General features: G+C 45.7%; 1 long non-coding RNA gene across 1 annotated transcript in view; it reads right to left on the reverse strand.

Annotated features, from left to right (window-relative positions):
* Nucleotides 1-9512, reverse strand: part of LOC135221620 (uncharacterized) — a 36774-nt gene extending 27262 nt beyond the window's left edge. Inside the window, exon 1 of the long non-coding RNA XR_010316054.1 lies at nucleotides 9227-9512. This is a non-coding gene — a long non-coding RNA (uncharacterized LOC135221620). The remainder of the gene's footprint in view (nucleotides 1-9226) is intronic.
* Between the last annotated feature and the right edge of the window lie 277 nt (nucleotides 9513-9789).

Raw genomic sequence — 9789 nt, forward strand, 5'->3', positions numbered from 1 at the left:
AGCAATTATATTTAACCGAAAGGAAACGGATTTCGGTAAAATACAAAAACTGATTTGGTGTTGTCATGACAATACCAGTATCTAAAATCGAAAAACTGATAACTGCTGGGAGGTTGCAGGCAACCCCGAGTTGCAGTTCAATTAAGATACAATTCGTCTCGGTCACAAACCGTAGAGTTAACTACGGTATGCGCCTACCCCACGGACAATTCAACTGTTAAAGAATCATGTCGCGAGGGTAATATACGTAGTATATTTTGTAGGTTCTGTACACGACCTCCATCCTAAATTCTTTTCCCCTCGAGGAATGAGAATAAGGATTGGAGATCGACCGCCTTCGTTCTCTAGTCAAGAGAGTGAAGGAGAAGTCTTTCCCAAAGGAAAGCTTCAATGGTGAACAGAATACCGAAGACGATAGTTCAAGCCAAACTGGAAGTTCCCGTCCGTTCTTCTCTATTCCAGGTTAAGCGCCTACTGTGAGATACTCTTCTTTCAGCAGCAGTCTTCTTCCAAATGCTAGAAATTACAGGAATTCGAGCATAAGCGAGGTTCCCGATTATCGTGTAACAATTATCGGGGATTCTCGCTCACTTCTTTGGACCGTGGTCTCGCCTGAGTGTTTGGAGATCGTAAAAACTCGAACACTCTGAGTGCGCTAGAAATTCCGTAGAATTCTAAGCACTCTGCGAAACCCCCCACCGAATTCGTCAGATGATATCGGCTGGTGGTCCTCTCGATTCCCGTAGAAATCGAGATCTAGCAGTTGGAGAAGAAAAGGAGCAGCCATCGCCTTACGGCGATGGCCTCTCAGAGCCTGGGAAAACGTATCGTCAGGAGAAAACGTTTTCCCGAGGAGGGTTACGAACTCATACTGTAGTAAGTGTCTGCCGCCACTGTGAACGTCGTCTGGGTGGGGTTGATCGAACACCTGACAGTAGAGAGCCGATACCGCTCCGACTCATTCCAGTCCTCGTCGAGGTCGAAACCTCAGGAGGACCGAAGGGGTATTTAAATACTGGTGTCCGAAGACACGTATAAACGCCTCTGTCGCAGTAGAGGAGGTGAAGTAGCTTGTTCGACCGTCCAGAACTGAGAGAGCCTTCTTGTCCGGAGACGAGAGACTACCTGGTTCAACACAGTCGGCAAGCTCCGATCGCGGCCGACCCACCGTCGATTTGGGTTCCCTCTCGGGCCCCAAAACGACTCGAGCCGAGACGTGGCTCTGCTGGTGGGAGCGGCGATCCTTCCCGAGGTCATTGTGCTGACGAATCAGCGCCGTAACCTCGGCAAAGTTCCTCTGGATCTCGGAAGTCACAGCATCTTGCAGAGTGGACGGTTAAGCCCTTCGAACAAGAGCATTCCGAGAACCTTCCTCCTAGGAAGGAAGGGGGAACAGCGACAGCCCTCTCGGTCTTCCCCATCCACTTGCGCATACGTCCTGGTCGGTCCAAGAACCGTGCCTGGCACGTAGGGCGTCGTGGTGGGATCATGAGGGGCGCACCCCTCACGATCACTCCTCAATACCTCGCTTCCTCCCGGTGTAACCCGAGGAGGTTGAAGGTACGGGAGAGGCAGACCTGACGCTCCCTTCGTCGCTCGCTGGCAGAACCAGCAGGCTTGGAGGGCTGCAGGCGATCGTCAACCCGCGGTGACGATCGAGCTGCAGGCCTGGTCGAACCGTCTCGCTGTGGAGAACGGCTGGACTGAGCACAGCGGCCCCGATCTGAGTGTCAGAAGAGCTGGTGCTGGTTTGCCGTTCCCGATCGCTCTCTGTGAGAGCGACGGTCAGGCGACCTGCAGGCTCCACTGTCGTAGTGAGACCGGTGCTTGTCCTCACGGCACGTCACGTCGCTGGTTCCAGCCGTGGCTGGCACCGGGCGAACGGAGGACCTCTTCCCAGCCTCAGCCCGTGGTCGGTCGTGGACCGTCACGTCCCCGGGTAGCCAGCTGTTCACCGCGAGAGTGAGAGCTGGTCTGGGTGAGAGTCGCATGAGCGCTGTCACCAGTCTTCCGCCCCGTGCCGTGAACCTGACGCTGAGCGGGACTCAGAGGTCTGGTTCCTGGCTGCACGGTCGCTGGTAGCGACCGTACACTCGGTACCTCCCGCGAACGAGAGGCCGAGACGGACCCTGATGCAGTGGCAGAACCACTGACACCAGGCGAGGAAGTACGGTGTTAGCCGGTACCCCTCTGGTCCCCGTAGTCTTCTTCCTTGCGGAAGAAGAGACGGGCCCCGCTCCCGAAGGAGCAGGAGGACCAGCGGAAGGAACCCTCCCGTCCCACCGAGGTGAGACGGTCCCGAGAAGCTCCCAAGGGAGACTTCTTAGGAGGGAGGAGGCGACCTTCTTCTTCCTCGGCTGTAAAGCCTTAGAAGTCGAAGGGGAAGAGGCGGCGGCCGACGACGATGAAGAAGATGAAGACGACGACCACGACACCTTCCTCCTCTTCTTCGTCAGCTTCCTCAGGACAGACGTAAGATCTGCTATCCAGGGCGGAGCCGGGGCTGCTGTAGCCGAAGCCACAGGGCCCGGACGCACCTGTACAGACAGACCAAAGTCTGGGGTAGTACCACCACGAACAGGACGACATCAGCAGGTATGGGCATCCAGGAACAGCAGGCACGGCCAGCACATCATCGGTAGGGACAGCCAGCGCAGCAACGGCAGGAACAGCCAGCGCAGCAACGGCAGGGCCAGCCAGCGCAGCAACTGCCTGGACAGTCAGCCCAGAATCGGCAGGTACCGCAGGCAGCACCGGAAACACAGGAAGTGGAGCAGCAGCCAGCAACATCCTGGTACCGGCGGCAGGTCCAGGGGCGAGTTCTAGGGCAGCGGAAGTGTGGGTCGCTGCAGCGCGGCAACCACGAGCGGCGGCGGCACGCCCCCTCTCGGTACGGTCGAAACGGCACTTCACAGCGGCTGTAGGCAAGACTGTTACCACGTGAGGCGAGTACACCAGGTGGGAGGAGGGACGTCGTCACCTGGTTGCGTGGTCACCACTCCATGGGTGACCGCAGTAGGCCCAGACATAGAACCGCAGCCCCTGGACACCAGCACGCTCTGCAATTGGAAGGACGCCCATACCTCACCAAGGTCCACCCTCGTGGCAGTAGCACCTGCGGAAATAATAGTAGTAGCGATAATGGGGGGGAAATCCCCTCGTGCGGGGTTTGATCCCTCCCGAACGAGTGGAAGAACCCCTAATACAATTGTACATCGGGCACCGAGCGCCCTCCCCCTCCCCCCGCGCTCGACGGGATCGGGCGAGAGAACGCCGTAACCTCCCCCCCCCCCCCAAGGGGAGAGCCATCTGTGGGAAACTGAGCTGGGGGGTCCGGGGGGGGTCTTCGTTTCCCCACCCCCGCACAGTCCCCATGTACCCACAACAAAATAAGAGCCCTAGAGCAATCGTGCCATCGGCACGAATACAAGGCATAAGGATCAATTCCCTGACTGAGCGGAACTTGAACCAAATAAAATTGATGCAATCAATAATAAGGAACAAAATGAAAATGCATCTTGCAAAACGATTCACTTCACAATGATAAGGGCTCGGATCGAGCGCATTTGCGCCCTCGGTACCGAGCGCAAGGGTGGAAAGGTTTCATTCCTTACCTTTATGGATCAAGGTTTCTGGAAACCTTGATCCATAATGAAATGATGCAATCAACAAATATATGAAAATGAAAAGACTACTGCGCTTGCGATTTCACTTCATACAAATAAGGGGAAAGGGGAAGGATCAATTCCCGTGAATAGCGGAACATTGATCCCAGTCAACAATGCAATCTCAATAAAAAAAATGAAAAATGAAAAGAACTGCACTTGCGATTTCACTTCATTCAAATTAAAAAGGGGGAAGGATCAATCTCCGGGCAAGCTCGGAAACTGATCCAAAATGAGTATTGCTACAATAAAAACACATCATGCGAAAGCAAACGACGATGAAGCGGGCAGAGAGCAATGATACACGTCCACACGCCAGCAGGCCGAAAGCAAAAAGTGATTTGTTTACCTACCAGTCGCTGCGCGCAAGCGCCTGTCGGACAAGCAGTTAACTACCGAACCCCTTGTTCGAGCTTACGACCTATCCAGCTGCCGCTAGTACCTTCCTATTGTAAAAGGACCGAAGGTTTGTATGCCGTGTCGGAACAATGGGGTCTTTCACTGTTTTGTACTGGAGTTCCCTTGTTTGGGCATATACTCAATCATACTTCTTTGTCAGTCCCTCTTCCAAGGTAGAAGGGCAGAGTTTGATGTATGTAGCCATGAACAGAAGGCAAACCTTTAGGCTCAAGCCTGTATGAGCAAACAGTGTGGTGAGTATGTGGACTTGTTTGTCATGCTTTTCAGAGCCTAAGTTGTGTTCAAAGGCTACCAGGTCTAGAAGAGCCAAAACTTTGCTTTGAGGCCTTGACAGTAATGGTAGCATAGACCTTGACAGGATCTTCCCCATCTTTTTAAAAATTATTACTGATTTCATTGCTCCTAAGATAACTACTATTTCATAACTGGGGTTTCTTACAGCGGGGCAAAGAAACAAACAGAAAAAATGGGATAGTACACAGAAAAACGATAACTTCAAGTAAAAATAAAAGTAAAACTTACAACATCTCAAATAAGTACCAGAAAACCACACCCTTCCTAAACATCACTGCATTACATAAGGGTCTAAGTCAGTCCTCATGCCCCTCTGAAAACAGGCCAATTCAAATCACTACCCTAGTGGTTTTATCAAAGGTTTTGGAGAAACTGCCCCTAAGCATCTTTGTAGGTGTTTAAAGATAATAACCTGCTAACAGCATTACAGTTTGGCTTTTGTAAAGGCCTTGGTTCTTGTAACACGCTCTTGCAGTATCTACCATATTGCAGAGTGCTCTTGATGAAAGTGCAGTGGCATGCAAGATCGGTTTAATTTTAAAGCAGCCTTTAACTGTGTGATACAGGATGCACTTGTGTAAAAGCTAAGATTACTGGGAATTGGTGGATCTTTTATTAATATTTTAACAGATTTTTAATAGGTGAACCCAAAGGGTCTGTGTTAATGGCCAGTATTGTAGCTTTATTAATGTCGTTTCAGGGGTGCCTCAAGGTAGTGTTTTGGGACTTAGCTATTTGTTATCTTTACCGGTGAGATGTGGCAAAGTCTGGAGAACAAACCAATTGCATTTGCTGAGGATTGTATACTCCTAGCTGTTATTCCTTGTCTACTCCTTCAGTCTGTGGTTGAAGAATCTGGCACAGTTTAAGGAGTGGAGAGGGCTTTGAAGCATGCATGAAGCCTAACCCTCCTAAATCTCAAATTTTGATAGTTACCTACTAGTAGTCAATCCAGAACAATTTTGCCTTTATACTACATCCTGATTTACATTTACATAGTAGGGGGAAACATCACGACAGGCCAACCCTCATCACGGTAGACGGGTCTTATTCACTCGATATTTAATTGGTGAAACATGAATACAATTGCAACTCTAAGCATACCATTTAAAAGACTGAAGTTTCGTCAACATATTGTGATATATGAAAGCCCCATACGAACTAAATAAGCATGTGAGCTCTTCGTAAAATATGTTTTCAAGGCAGTTTTGAAATCCATATGGCGGCTACGTTTTGCATGGACGGTTTCTCATCAGTGACGGCCACCATCTTTCCCCAGCTTCCCAGCACTCATTTGAACAATGTTAGCGTATGTATGTAACGTTTATTGATCTTACTCAAGATTGCAGTTGTAATCAGCACAATAAAAACAACATTTTGTTGCCTATATTAGTGAAAATATGAAACTTGTTATTCCCGGGTTATGGTTGGAACTGAATTCCATTCTTACCTTGTAATCGGCGGTTTTTATCCTTACTGCCATCACAACTGAAACTCCACAGTGCTTATTTGATTGTTATTATACACATTTTGGTCTCAGTTCACTCCACATTGCACTTTAAACCCGTTGCTGTTCCTGGTTTCTAAGCGCGCGCGCCATAAACACAATTTCGAACAGCAGACGACGACAGACGACGAAACTGCAAAGTTTTATTCCCTAAACTGTTTACTTTACTCGTTATTTAGTTTAAATATTTACTTTGTTATTTAAAAATCTTGATTTAATTCATGTATATTATCCCTTTTTTGCAACCAAATTACCCCTCCCCGAAAAATTACAGATATTTCTAAAGTAGATAAAATCAAATGTTTCTAACGTTTTCGTACATCTGGCTGCCGAAAACCATAGAGGAACGATACGGAAAAGTGCAGAGAACGACTACGTTTTTTTTTTTTTTTTTTTGCTTTTTTGTTTTTGCTAGCACTTTTCATTGATTTCAGTCTTTATTAGTATTTTGAATTTCTTTAATAATCGTATGCCAGAAATAAATGTAACCTTTAATGTTTGCATGCTAAGAATGGCAAAATCATCGTTGCCACATTAGTGGAGGCTTCACACATACGCCGTTCCATTATTATCCTGTTAAGCGTCCGCCCCTGATGAGCTCGCTGCTAACGTACCGTCACGCTTTTTTTTGTGTCAAGTCGAGCGATCATAGCACTGATGATAGTTTTTCAAAGTTAATATTGATTTTTATGCTTGTTATTCATACTGTAATTAACTGTAGGAAATCTCTCTCTCTCTCTCCTCCTCTCTCTCTCTCTCTCTCTCTCTCTCTTCTCTCTCTCTCTCTCGGAGTCCAGTCACTCTGCAAAGAAAAAGTCATCTTCACTCCCGCAATTGGAGAAAAGTTTGTATCATCACTGGAGGATTCAGAACTAGAGCTCTCATCATCAAATAGGTTATCAATATCACACTCTCATCTAGTATTTGATTGATCTCACCTAAAAAGAAATATGCCCCTCCTCTTTGGGCATTCATTGTGAAAGACGCGAAATCCAATTTTGTCTCGATAAATGCGCCCGAAGCGTATTGAAAGAAAACCAACAGGACAGGCAGTTTTCTAGCATAAGCGACCACCAGGAAAGAGTTGCCAGGCTGGAAATAAGTTTCCCATGTGCTGAGAGTGTTACCAAATGATGTTCCTACACTTTCTATACAGTAACTTTATTATTTACGGGGCTGACGGCTTGACAAGCACAGTTAAAGTCTTGAACGTAATATCCCGTTGAAGGCGCTACCGAGTAGATCGCGGTAAACGTATTATTACGTGGGTGACGCTTTTTAACAGTTTAAACAAACTGTTTCCATGAATTCTAGTTGTCATAGTAATGCAATAAAATGATAAATTGCTTTAATATTTATGTATATATACCTTCCATACATAGCCTAATTTCACCAATTTCAACGTTTTGTGTGTAGTCTTATACCCAGTTTGGAGGGTCAACACATACCGAATGGCAACAGAGAGAGAGAGAGAGAGAGAGAGAGAGAGAGAGAGAGAGAGAGAGAGATGAGGAAAGGCGGAGGAACGAAGAAGAAAAGGGATGGCGGTGGAGGGGGGGGGGGGGGGGTTGGGGCGAGAGGGTAGGTGGAGCTTTATACGCGTGTTCGTATCCATTTCTGCATAATGGAGTTTTTGTCTCTTGGTACAAGGACAAGTGTCGTTATTCTTTACGATTAGTGATTCACGATACCCTTATAAATTACGGCACTGGGTGTAATGCACTATAGCAAAATCTCGTTCTGTTAAGAGTGTTCGTTACAGAAATAGGTATTGCCCAAAAACCTGCTTGCACTGTCTCTGAAACCCATAGTAGACATGCTGCTTAGTTGTCAATCAAGTTTTTATAACCAAGTATTTTTTACAAGCTAGCTATTGAATAAATTTGTATTTTTCTCAGTCAAAACATATGCCCCTCAATGCTAACTTTCCTCTTTTAACGACTTTCTGGTCATTGCAAATTCGGTCCCATAATTTCTTATGGTGCGAAAACAGACAGAGGCCCATGGACCGAAAAACGATTGCGTCACACTACGGCGATAATCCAGCAGTAAAAACATCTCATATTATCCAAAAAGTAAATAATAAAGATATATATGCGCATTACGATTATAACAATTACATGTATAGCTGATAACAATCTGCATGAATAACTGGTAAACTGTTCTGCAATGACAGTTGAGTATAGCAATTATTTACAATAGGTACGAAAGTCAAGATGTCGTGACGTCATAATACAGAACTTGAAAGAACGTTCTAATTCAGAAAAATAATTACTTAAATTTGAGTCAGAGTCGAGTTACTTTTTCAATAACGAATATTTTCAAATTAATCATCATAAATATGTAAAATATTGATGTTTTTACTACTTATTTAAAAAGAGCAAGAGCACGCTCTCGTCATCTTCTACCCAAACAGCTGTTTACGCCTGGCTTGTTGTTGATGAGAAATCGGTGTTTCGATTGTTGTGATAAAAGTGGCTCCAGCGTCTGTGGGTACAAGTGGTGTGCGGATTTATCACAGGAAATGGAAAGTTTGTTGACACAAGCGACTCCGTAAACATCGAGATGGCGTCAATCTTCGAAACATTTTTAGTTGTAAGTAAAAATTTCTAAAGCGTTTTGGTGAGATTTCCACTGCCGTGGGCGCCATTTTCAGTACCCTCTGTTTAAATCTTAAAATTTGGCCTTAATTTCTAACTTTGGAGAAAATACTTACTTCGAAAGGAGAGTAGAGGTCTTTAGCTCCGTTTCTCACCAACAACAAGTCGCGACTGATGCCCATCTCGGGTGTCAGGACGCGTTATAATGTACTTTTTCGGAGGGTGGCTTGCATTGATTGTAGGTGGCCTGCTTGGCCTGCTGTGATGTTCTACCCTATGTCCACTACATAGGTATAGCCTTAGTATAAAGATAATAAAAGGGATGCAGTGAAAAATAATAAAACAAAAGAAACATTTACGAGACCCTTTCCTGCCTAAGGCTACGTTAGCAAGTGAAAGTTCAGTGGAGAAAAAAGTTTGGGACAGTGATGGTCGCCTACTCTATGGTTCGCTCTGGATCATGGTTTGGGGGGGGGGGGGGGGGTGGGTGGTTGGGGGGGTTAAAATTCATTCGGTTTTGGTGCCCTCCAGTAAAACATGGCCCACTCCAATAATTGTCATATACTATAATATACCTATTACCTACCTAAAGGTTCGTATGGGGAGACAAAAAAAGAAAGAAAAAAAAAGCCGGCATTCACAAAATGCTTAACATTTAGGCTAGACATTAATGAAAGATATTAGGTATAGTGATATTTTATGAACTTATCGTAAAATCAAACTGTCATACGATTACGTACCAAGATTAACATACAGTTAACTTATTAGACGTTTAAAGTGCTATAAAGGACACATCATCCAAGGGTAATCGAACTATTGTTTGTTATGGTAACTACTAACTCCGGTGATGGGTCGAGGCTTCAGTCTCTGTAACGGCTCCTCTTTCATCCCCTCTTGACGCCAGATTCCTCTCCAAAAATGGGATAGGTCTCCCTATTTAATATATGAAATAACGCGACTCATGCCGACATTCTTGCTTACGTTCTTTATCTCCATTGTAGCGTGTTATTTCTGGTTCTAAAAAAATACGAGAGGCGCAGGAATACACTACTTTGTTTGCTTTTATGTACAGGCATGCACAGGGATGCTTCCCTCTCTGGCAGGTCCTTGTTGGTTTTTTTTTAATAAGTTGCTTCTTATATATTTTATAATTGTCTTTTAGTGTTTTTTCGTCAGTATAGTAGCTCCTGCAGAATAGGAGAGTCTTTGGATCTATTTTAAATTTGCTTTCTTCTCGTGCGATCTTCACTTCAGGCGGTATTTTGTTGTATAGTCTTGGTGTGCATGTTCAAATGCTTTCTCA

This window comes from Macrobrachium nipponense, chromosome 3 (assembly GCF_015104395.2).
Source record: "Macrobrachium nipponense isolate FS-2020 chromosome 3, ASM1510439v2, whole genome shotgun sequence".
Taxonomy (NCBI): Eukaryota; Metazoa; Arthropoda; class Malacostraca; order Decapoda; family Palaemonidae; genus Macrobrachium; species Macrobrachium nipponense.